General features: G+C 42.9%; 1 protein-coding gene across 6 annotated transcripts in view; it reads right to left on the bottom strand.

Moving 5' to 3' along the window:
- The window catches only part of LOC135503623 (cotranscriptional regulator ARB2A-like), a 31,045-nt gene that overhangs the window by 5,655 nt on the left and 13,243 nt on the right, over positions 1 to 12,147 (bottom strand). The window lies entirely within an intron of this gene.

Below are 12,147 nucleotides of genomic sequence, written 5' to 3'. Positions count from 1 at the left end.
GTATGTAGGCCTGGTTTAGCTTCCCTTTACAGAGAGGTGCCCATGGCCGGGCGTGGTCATGCCATGGTACTTCGTTGGATTTCCAAGATGGCGGCCATATTTGTAATGGGATTTTGATGGGAGTACACAGATACAATATCACATTAAGTTTGGTTACTATCCGATCATAAGTGTCGGAGTAATAGGACTTTGTTTAATTTTCAAGATTGCTGCCTGGCGGCCATATTGGTCGATGGATTCGACTGAAAATCAAGAATATTGTAGAGAGTACATAGATATACAATCACATGAAATTTGGTTGCAATCCGACTGTGTTTAATTTTCAAGATGGCAGCCTGGCGGCCATATTTGAAGTCCGAGCGGGAACAAATTTGTGGAAAAATAGATATATGTCCTCACAAATTTAGAACCTCTTGCTCAAATAGAAATGAAACGTGCCACCTATCGGTGATTTAGTGAACTTTGACCTCTGTGACCTTGAAAAGAAGGTCAAGTCAAAAACCTGGGCGATATGTCATTTAACCTTATTAGATACACCCACCATAAAATTTTTGTCACTCTACGTACAACCACTAGCTTCAATGAAAAGTCCAGGGGCCATTGCGCTCACCATATAGATATTTGGTGGTTAAGAATTCATGCTCTATAGTATAGAGCCAAATGCAAATAGAGCAAGATGCAAAAATCTTGATGGTCAAGATGCAATAATGATGACATATTCCTCCTTTAAGAAAACTAATCTAATCATCATCCATGACAAGTAGTTTTATTAAAAGAAGAAAGGCATTGTAAGGACAAGAATTAGAATAGTGGCATGGCTAGCTGGACCCCAGGACAATGACCACTGGACAATGGACTAGGGATTAGATTAGATTCAACAATACAGTCATCAGGACATGCCTCGACGAATGAAAAGACTAAGAGGGTCACATGATCTTATTAGCTCACCTCATGACTTAATTAGCAGAACCACTTCTAACTGCTCTGTGCATTTGGAATCAGACAGAACACAGCTTGTGCATGGGTTGAGGTGTGTGTAAAAAGGTGAGTGTCTCACATTTATGAGCTACAAGATCAAATTTATGTCAAACATTTGAGATTTATTTGAAGTTGAAGTGTAATCAGCATTGCCAGGAACCCAAACTGGATTTCAACACTTCAATATTTCTGTTCCCTTCTCTAATTTTTACTTTCAGTTGATCATCGACTAGAGAGATGTCAGTCCACTGGTCAGCTGTACAAGAGGAGCAAGTATAATTTCTCTTCTATCAAGGTGTCTTTCAGTCTATTCTGCCTCTTACTGATTGAGCTAAAACTGCATACAACAAACCAAGATGCCAGTTTACTATATTTCCATGAAGTCTGAAGTGGTAGTTGAAGTGATAGTCGACAGCGATCATATGGCCAAGCACACACCAAGTTCCGAGTCTAGTAACTTCCTTATTTGGAAACTTTTTTCCTGATTTAGAAATTTCAAGACAAAAATAGTTGCCTGGTCTCTGCTAGAGCATGATTTAATACAGTCCATATCAATGTTTTTAATGGTCGGTATTCTGGTCAGAATATGTATGCTATGCTTTGGTTTGCCATCTGACATGAGTGATCAGGTTTTAATCTTCTGATCAGAGTAGTTCTCTGATAGAGCAGATAGTGAGTCGAATGTGGTTCCGCCGTCTGACACAGGAAACCCAGCCGCAATCCTCTGGGCCAGTCTGGCAACCAGAGCAGTTCTCTGATAGAGCAGATAGTGAGTCGAATGTGGTTTCACCGTCTGATACAGGAAACGCAGCCGCAATCCTCTGATCAGAACAGATTATGCTTTGTCCACTGCATAACGTCCTGACACAGGACAGTCTAGGTCTTTCTTGTGGTAGGGATACCAAGGTGTTGGGGCATATTCCAGGAGAGGAAGGTCTCTCTTGCCATTGTTGACTTAAGATCGATGCGAGTCTTACTGTATGTTTCGCAGAGGAAACCCGTGGTCTTGGTAATTTTGGGATATACCTTATACCTCCTATCTTTAACTTTTTATGAACTGCCAAAAGTGATTCGTTCCCACTCTATTGTTTTTATCGGCCTCATCCTTCATCGGTGAGTGATATGACATAAATTTTGTCATATTTTCTTGATGGGACATATTTCATATGATGTTATAAATCAATCAATATGGCAACCACTCACTATACTCGCCTGTTGTGTCACACCGACTGTAACTAGCTAAAGAGGGAGGTAAGCTGTTATGGATGACAGATAGTGGTCTCCCTGGCATTTGCTTGCAATTTTTGTTGACATTCCACCTAGATCTTAAGGACCTGGCTTTATCTAATGATACGTTCGCACGGGGGGAGTGGGGGAAGGGTGGAAGAGCCAGTCACCCCCGTGGGAATTATGATTCCCGAAAGGATGTCTTTGGAAAGGGTAAGCATTTGTTAGCCAATAAAGACAAGATTTTAATCCCTCTGCTTCTATGAGGCATTTGGAGAGACTTCTTGTCTAAACAGTACAATTTCGCCACCTCTAAGGCATACAATGGTAACTTATAAACACAAGACTTTGATTCTTTTGACGGGCCTAGGCACTTCGAATCTTTATCAATGTTTTTAATGGTCAGTATTCTGGTCAGAATATGCATGCTATGCTTTAGTTTGCCATCTGACACGAGTGATCAGGTTTTAATCGTCTGATCAGAGTTGTTCTCTAATAGAGCAGATAGTGAGTCGAATGTGGTTCCGCCGTCTGACACAGGAAACCCAGCCGCAATCCTCTGGGCCAGTCTGGCAACCAGAGCAGTTCTCTAATAGAGCAGATAGTGAGTCGAATGTGGTTTCACCGTCTGATACAGGAAACGCAGCCGCAATCCTCTGATCAGAACAGATTATGCTTTGTCCACTGCATAACGTCCTGACACAGGACAGTCTAGGTCTTTCTTGTGGTAGGGATACCAAGGTGTTGGGGCATATTCCAGGAGAGGAAGGACTCTCTTGTCGTTGTTGACTTAAGATCGATGGGAGTCTTACAGTATGTTTCTGCAGAGGAAACCCGTGGTCTTGGTAATTTTGGGATATACCTTATACCTCCTATCTTTAACTTTTTATGAACTGCCAAAAGTGATTCGTTCCCACTCTATTGTTTTTATCGGCCTCATCCTTCATCGGTGTGTAATATGACAAAAATTTGGTCATATTTTCTTGATGGGATATATTTCATATGATGTTATAAATCAATCAATATGGCAACCACTATACTCGCCAGTTGTGTCACACCGACTGTAACTAGCCAAAGAGGGAGGTAAGCTGTTATGGATGTCAGATAGTGGTCTCCCTGGCATTTGCTTGAAGTTTTTGTTGACATTCCACCACGATCTCAAGGACCTGGCTTAATCTAATGATACGTTCGCACGGGGGGAGTGGGGGAAGGTCGGAAGAGCCAGTCAGCCCCGTGGGAATTATGATTCCTGAAAGGATGTCTTTGGAAAGGGTAAGCATTTGTTAGCCAATAAAGACAAGATTTTAATCCCTCTGCTTCTATGACGCATTTGGAGAGACTTCTTGTCTAAACAGTACCATTTCGCCACCTCTAAGGCATACAATGGTAACTTATAAACACAAGACTTTGATCCTTTTGACGGGCCTAGGCACTTTGAATCTTTATCAGTGTTTTTAATGGTCAGTATTCTGGTCAGAATATGCATGCTATGCTTTGGTTTGCAATCTGACACGAGTGATCAGGTTTTAATCGTCTGATCAGAGTAGTTCTCTAATAGAGCAGATAGTGAGTCGAATGTGGTTCCGCCGTCTGACACAGGAAACCCAGCCGCAATCCTCTGGGCCATTCTGGCAACCAGAGCAGTTCTCTAATAGAGCAGATAGTGAGTCGAATGTGGTTCCGCCGTCTGACACAGGAAACCCAGCCGCAATCCTCTGATCAGAACAGATTATGCTTTGTCCACTGCATAACGTCCTGACACAGGACAGTCTAGGTCTTTCTTGTGGTAGGGATACCAAGGTGTTGGGGCATATTCCAGGAGAGGAAGGACTCTCTTGTCGTTGTTGACTTAAGATCGATGGGAGTCTTACAGTATGTTTCTGCAGAGGAAACCCGTGGTCTTGGTAATTTTGGGATATACCTTATACCTCCTATCTTTAACTTTTTATGAACTGCCAAAAGTGATTCGTTCCCACTCTATTGTTTTTATCGGCCTCATCCTTCATCGGTGTGTAATATGACAAAAATTTTGTCATATTTTCTTGATGGGATATATTTCATATGATGTTATAAATCAATCAATATGGCAACCACTATACTCGCCAGTTGTGTCACACCGACTGTAACTAGCCAAAGAGGGAGGTAAGCTGTTATGGATGTCAGATAGTGGTCTCCCTGGCATTTGCTTGCAGTTTTTGTTGACATTCCACCACGATCTCAAGGACCTGGCTTTATCTAATGATACGTTCGCACAGGGGGAGTGGGGGAAGGTCGGAAGAGCCAGTCAGCCCCGTGGGAATTATGATTCCTAAAAGGATGTCTTTGGAAAGGGTAAGCATTTGTTAGCCAATAAAGACAAGATTTTAATCCCTCTGCTTCTATGAGGCATTTGGAGAGACTTCTTGTCTAAACAGTACCAATTTGCCACCTCTAAGGCATACAATGGTAACTTATAAACACAAGACTTTGATCCTTTTGACGGGCCTAGGCACTTCGAATCTTTATCAATGTTTTTAATGGTCAGTATTCTGGTCAGAATATGCATGCTATGCTTTAGTTTGCCATCTGACACGAGTGATCAGGTTTTAATCGTCTGATCAGAGTAGTTCTCTAATAGAGCAGATAGTGAGTCGAATGTGGTTCTGCCGTCTGACACAGGAAACCCAGCCGCAATCCTCTGGGCCAGTCTGGCAACCAGAGCAGTTCTCTAATAGAGCAGATAGTGAGTCGAATGTGGTTTCACCGTCTGATACAGGAAACGCAGCCGCAATCCTCTGATCAGAACAGATTATGCTTTGTCCACTGCATAACGTCCTGACACAGGACAGTCTAGGTCTTTCTTGTGGTAGGGATACCAAGGTGTTGGGGCATATTCCAGGAGAGGAAGGACTCTCTTGTCGTTGTTGACTTAAGATCAATGGGAGTCTTACAGTATGTTTCTGCAGAGGAAACCCGTGGTCTTTGTAATTTTGGGATATACCTTATACCTCCTATCTTTAACTTTTTATGAACTGCCAAAAGTGATTCGTTCCCACTCTATTGTTTTTATCGGCCTCATCCTTCATCGGTGTGTAATATGACAAAAATTTTGTCATATTTTCTTGATGGGATATATTTCATATGATGTTATAAATCAATCAATATGGCAACCACTATACTCGCCAGTTGTGTCACACCGACTGTAACTAGCCAAAGAGGGAGGTAAGCTGTTATGGATGTCAGATAGATGTCTCCCTGGCATTTGCTTGCAGTTTTTGTTGACATTCCACCACGATCTCAAGGACCTGGCTTTATCTAATGATACGTTCGCACGGGGGGAGTGGGGGAAGGTCGGAAGAGCCAGTCACCCCCGTGGGAATTATGATTCCCGAAAGGATGTCTTTGGAAAGGGTAAGCATTTGTTAGCCAATAAAGACAAGATTTTAATCCCTCTGCTTCTATGAGGCATTTGGAGAGACTTCTTGTCTAAACAGTACCATTTCGCCACCTCTAAGGCATACAATGGTAACTTATAAACACAAGACTTTGATCCTTTTGACGGGCCTAGGCACTTTGAATATTTATCAGTGTTTTTAATGGTCAGTATTCTGGTCAGAATATGCATGCTATGCTTTGGTTTGCAATCTGACACGAGTGATCAGGTTTTAATCGTCTGATCAGAGTAGTTCTCTAATAGAGCAGATAGTGAGTCGAATGTGGTTCCGCCGTCTGACACAGGAAACCCAGCCGCAATCCTCTGGGCCAGTCTGGCAACCAGAGCAGTTCTCTAATAGAGCAGATAGTGAGTCGAATGTGGTTTCACCGTCTGATACAGGAAACGCAGCCGCAATCCTCTGATCAGAACAGATTATGCTTTGTCCACTGCATAACGTCCGGACACAGGACAGTCTAGGTCTTTCTTGTGGTAGGGATACCAAGGTGTTGGGGCATATTCCAGGAGAGGAAGGACTCTCTTGTCGTTGTTGACTTAAGATCGATGGGAGTCTTACAGTATGTTTCTGCAGAGGAAACCCGTGGTCTTGGTAATTTTGGGATATACCTTATACCTCCTATCTTTAACTTTTTATGAACTGCCAAAAGTGATTCGTTGCCACTCTATTGTTTTTTTCGGCCTCATCCTTCATCGGTGTGTAATATGACAAAAATTTGGTCATATTTTCTTGATGGGATATATTTCATATGATGTTATAAATCAATCAATATGGCAACCACTATACTCGCCAGTTGTGTCACACCGACTGTAACTAGCCAAAGAGGGAGGTAAGCTGTTATGGATGTCAGATAGATGTCTCCCTGGCATTTGCTTGCAGTTTTTGTTGACATTCCACCACGATCTCAAGGACCTGGCTTTATCTAATGATACGTTCGCACGGGGGGAGTGGGGGAAGGTCGGAAGAGCCAGTCAGCCCCGTGGGAATTATGATTCCTGAAAGGATGTCTTTGGAAAGGGTAAGCATTTGTTAGCCAATAAAGACAAGATTTTAATCCCTCTGCTTCTATGAGGCATTTGGAGAGACTTCTTGTCTAAACAGTACCATTTCGCCACCTCTAAGGCATACAATGGTAACTTATAAACACAAGACTTTGATCCTTGTGACGGGCCTAGGCACTTCGAATCTTTATCAATGTTTTTAATCGTCAGTATTCTGGTCAGAATATGCATGCTATGCTTTGGTTTGCAATCTGACACGAGTGATCAGGTTTTAATCGTCTGATCAGAGTAGTTCTCTAATAGAGCAGATAGTGAGTCGAATGTGGTTCCGCCGTCTGACACAGGAAACCCAGCCGCAATCCTCTGGGCCAGTCTGGCAACCAGAGCAGTTCTCTAATAGAGCAGATAGTGAGTCGAATGTGGTTTCACCGTCTGATACAGGAAACGCAGCCGCAATCCTCTGATCAGAACAGATTATGCTTGGTCCACTGCATAACGTCCTGACACAGGACAGTCTAGGTCTTTCTTGTGGTAGGGATACCAAGGTGTTGGGGCATATTCCAGGAGAGGAAGGACTCTCTTGTCGTTGTTGACTTAAGATCGATGGGAGTCTTACAGTATGTTTCTGCAGAGGAAACCCGGGGTCTTGGTAATTTTGGGATATACCTTATACCTCCTATCTTTAACTTTTTATGAACTGCCAAAAGTGATTCGTTGCCACTCTATTGTTTTTATCGGCCTTATCCTTCATCGGTGTGTAATATGACAAAAATTTTGTCATATTTTCTTGATGGGATATATTTCATATGATGTTATAAATCAATCAATATGGCAACCACTATACTCGCCTGTTGTGTCACACCGACTGTAACTATCTAAAGAGGGAGGTAAGCTGTTATGGATGTCAGATAGTGGTCTCGCTGGCATCTGCTTGCAATTTTTGATGACATTCCACCACGACCTCAAGGACCTGGCTTTATCTAATGATACGTTCGCACGGGGGGAGTGGGGGAAGGGTGAAAGAGCCAGTCACCCCCGTGGGAATTATGATTCCCGAAAGGATGTCTTTGGAAAGGGTAAGCATTTGTTAGCCAATAAAGACAAGATTTTAATCCCTCTGCTTCTATGAGGCATTTGGAGAGACTTCTTGTCTAAACAGTACCATTTCGCCACCTCTAAGGCATACAATGGTAACTTATAAACACAAGACTTTGATCCTTTTGACGGGCCTAGGCACTTTGAATCTTTATCAGTGTTTTTAATGGTCAGTATTCTGGTCAGAATATGCATGCTATGCTTTGGTTTGCAATCTGACACGAGTGATCAGGTTTTAATCGTCTGATCAGAGTAGTTCTCTAATAGAGCAGATAGTGAGTCGAATGTGGTTCCGCCGTCTGACACAGGAAACCCAGCCGCAATCCTCTGGGCCAGTCTGGCAACCAGAGCAGTTCTCTAATAGAGCAGATAGTGAGTCGAATGTGGTTTCACCGTCTGATACAGGAAACGCAGCCGCAATCCTCTGATCAGAACAGATTATGCTTTGTCCACTGCATAACGTCCGGACACAGGACAGTCTAGGTCTTTCTTGTGGTAGGGATACCAAGGTGTTGGGGCATATTCCAGGAGAGGAAGGACTCTCTTGTCGTTGTTGACTTAAGATCGATGGGAGTCTTACAGTATGTTTCTGCAGAGGAAACCCGTGGTCTTGGTAATTTTGGGATATACCTTATACCTCCTATCTTTAACTTTTTATGAACTGCCAAAAGTGATTCGTTGCCACTCTATTGTTTTTTTCGGCCTCATCCTTCATCGGTGTGTAATATGACAAAAATTTGGTCATATTTTCTTGATGGGATATATTTCATATGATGTTATAAATCAATCAATATGGCAACCACTATACTCGCCAGTTGTGTCACACCGACTGTAACTAGCCAAAGAGGGAGGTAAGCTGTTATGGATGTCAGATAGATGTCTCCCTGGCATTTGCTTGCAGTTTTTGTTGACATTCCACCACGATCTCAAGGACCTGGCTTTATCTAATGATACGTTCGCACGGGGGGAGTGGGGGAAGGTCGGAAGAGCCAGTCAGCCCCGTGGGAATTATGATTCCTGAAAGGATGTCTTTGGAAAGGGTAAGCATTTGTTAGCCAATAAAGACAAGATTTTAATCCCTCTGCTTCTATGAGGCATTTGGAGAGACTTCTTGTCTAAACAGTACCATTTCGCCACCTCTAAGGCATACAATGGTAACTTATAAACACAAGACTTTGATCCTTTTGACGGGCCTAGGCACTTCGAATCTTTATCAATGTTTTTAATCGTCAGTATTCTGGTCAGAATATGCATGCTATGCTTTGGTTTGCAATCTGACACGAGTGATCAGGTTTTAATCGTCTGATCAGAGTAGTTCTCTAATAGAGCAGATAGTGAGTCGAATGTGGTTCCGCCGTCTGACACAGGAAACCCAGCCGCAATCCTCTGGGCCAGTCTGGCAACCAGAGCAGTTCTCTAATAGAGCAGATAGTGAGTCGAATGTGGTTTCACCGTCTGATACAGGAAACGCAGCCGCAATCCTCTGATCAGAACAGATTATGCTTGGTCCACTGCATAAGGTCCTGACACAGGACAGTCTAGGTCTTTCTTGTGGTAGGGATACCAAGGTGTTGGGGCATATTCCAGGAGAGGAAGGACTCTCTTGTCGTTGTTGACTTAAGATCGATGGGAGTCTTACAGTATGTTTCTGCAGAGGAAACCCGGGGTCTTGGTAATTTTGGGATATACCTTATACCTCCTATCTTTAACTTTTTATGAACTGCCAAAAGTGATTCGTTCCCACTCTATTGTTTTTATCGGCCTTATCCTTCATCGGTGTGTAATATGACAAAAATTTTGTCATATTTTCTTGATGGGATATATTTCATATGATGTTATAAATCAATCAATATGGCAACCACTATACTCGCCTGTTGTGTCACACCGACTGTAACTATCTAAAGAGGGAGGTAAGCTGTTATGGATGTCAGATAGTGGTCTCGCTGGCATCTGCTTGCAATTTTTGATGACATTCCACCACGACCTCAAGGACCTGGCTTTATCTAATGATACGTTCGCACGGGGGGAGTGGGGGAAGGGTGAAAGAGCCAGTCACCCCTGTGGGAATTATGATTCCCGAAAGGATGTCTTTGGAAAGGGTAAGCATTTGTTAGCCAATAAAGACAAGATTTTAATCCCTCTGCTTCTATGAGGCATTTGGAGAGACTTCTTGTCTAAACAGTACCATTTCGCCACCTCTAAGGCATACAATGGTAACTTATAAACACAAGACTTTGATCCTTTTGACGGGCCTAGGCACTTTGAATCTCTATCAGTGTTTTTAATGGTCAGTATTCTGGTCAGAATATGCATGCTATGCTTTGGTTTGCAATCTGACACGAGTGATCAGGTTTTAATCGTCTGATCAGAGTAGTTCTCTAATAGAGCAGATAGTGAGTCGAATGTGGTTCCGCCGTCTGACACAGGAAACCCAGCCGCAATCCTCTGGGCCAGTCTGGCAACCAGAGCAGTTCTCTAATAGAGCAGATAGTGAGTCGAATGTGGTTTCACCGTCTGATACAGGAAACGCAGCCGCAATCCTCTGATCAGAACAGATTATGCTTTGTCCACTGCATAACGTCCGGACACAGGACAGTCTAGGTCTTTCTTGTGGTAGGGATACCAAGGTGTTGGGGCATATTCCAGGAGAGGAAGGACTCTCTTGTCGTTGTTGACTTAAGATCGATGGGAGTCTTACAGTATGTTTCTGCAGAGGAAACCCGTGGTCTTGGTAATTTTGGGATATACCTTATACCTCCTATCTTTAACTTTTTATGAACTGCCAAAAGTGATTCGTTGCCACTCTATTGTTTTTTTCGGCCTCATCCTTCATCGGTGTGTAATATGACAAAAATTTGGTCATATTTTCTTGATGGGATATATTTCATATGATGTTATAAATCAATCAATATGGCAACCACTATACTCGCCAGTTGTGTCACACCGACTGTAACTAGCCAAAGAGGGAGGTAAGCTGTTATGGATGTCAGATAGATGTCTCCCTGGCATTTGCTTGCAGTTTTTGTTGACATTCCACCACGATCTCAAGGACCTGGCTTAATCTAATGATACGTTCGCACGGGGGGAGTGGGCGAAGGTCGGAAGAGCCAGTCAGCCCCGTGGGAATTATGATTCCTGAAAGGATGTCTTTGGAAAGGGTAAGCATTTGTTAGCCAATAAAGACAAGATTTTAATCCCTCTGCTTCTATGAGGCATTTGGAGAGACTTCTTGTCTAAACAGTACCATTTCGCCACCTCTAAGGCATACAATGGTAACTTATAAACACAAGACTTTGATCCTTTTGACGGGCCTAGGCACTTCGAATCTTTATCAATGTTTTTAATCGTCAGTATTCTGGTCAGAATATGCATGCTATGCTTTGGTTTGCAATCTGACACGAGTGATCAGGTTTTAATCGTCTGATCAGAGTAGTTCTCTAATAGAGCAGATAGTGAGTCGAATGTGGTTCCGCCGTCTGACACAGGAAACCCAGCCGCAATCCTCTGGGCCAGTCTGGCAACCAGAGCAGTTCTCTAATAGAGCAGATAGTGAGTCGAATGTGGTTTCACCGTCTGATACAGGAAACGCAGCCGCAATCCTCTGATCAGAACAGATTATGCTTGGTCCACTGCATAACGTCCTGACACAGGACAGTCTAGGTCTTTCTTGTGGTAGGGATACCAAGGTGTTGGGGCATATTCCAGGAGAGGAAGGACTCTCTTGTCGTTGTTGACTTAAGATCGATGGGAGTCTTACAGTATGTTTCTGCAGAGGAAACCCGGGGTCTTGGTAATTTTGGGATATACCTTATACCTCCTATCTTTAACTTTTTATGAACTGCCAAAAGTGATTCGTTCCCACTCTATTGTTTTTATCGGCCTTATCCTTCATCGGTGTGTAATATGACAAAAATTTTGTCATATTTTCTTGATGGGATATATTTCATATGATGGTATAAATCAATCAATATGGCAACCACTATACTCGCCTGTTGTGTCACACCGACTGTAACTATCTAAAGAGGGAGGTAAGCTGTTATGGATGTCAGATAGTGGTCTCGCTGGCATCTGCTTGCAATTTTTGATGACATTCCACCACGACCTCAAGGACCTGGCTTTATCTAATGATACGTTCGCACGGGGGGAGTGGGGGAAGGGTGAAAGAGCCAGTCACCCCCGTGGGAATTATGATTCCCGAAAGGATGTCTTTGGAAAGGGTAAGCATTTGTTAGCCAATAAAGACAAGATTTTAATCCCTCTGCTTCTATGAGGCATTTGGAGAGACTTCTTGTCTAAACAGTACCATTTCGCCACCTCTAAGGCATACAATGGTAACTTATAAACACAAGACTTTGATCCTTTTGACGGGCCTAGGCACTTTGAATCTTTATCAGTGTTTTTAATGGTCAGTATTC

This window comes from Lineus longissimus, chromosome 2 (assembly GCF_910592395.1).
Source record: "Lineus longissimus chromosome 2, tnLinLong1.2, whole genome shotgun sequence".
NCBI lineage: Eukaryota > Metazoa > Nemertea > Pilidiophora > Heteronemertea > Lineidae > Lineus > Lineus longissimus.
Note: the sequence above shows the minus strand (reverse complement) of the source record. Positions and strands in the feature narration are given on the sequence as shown.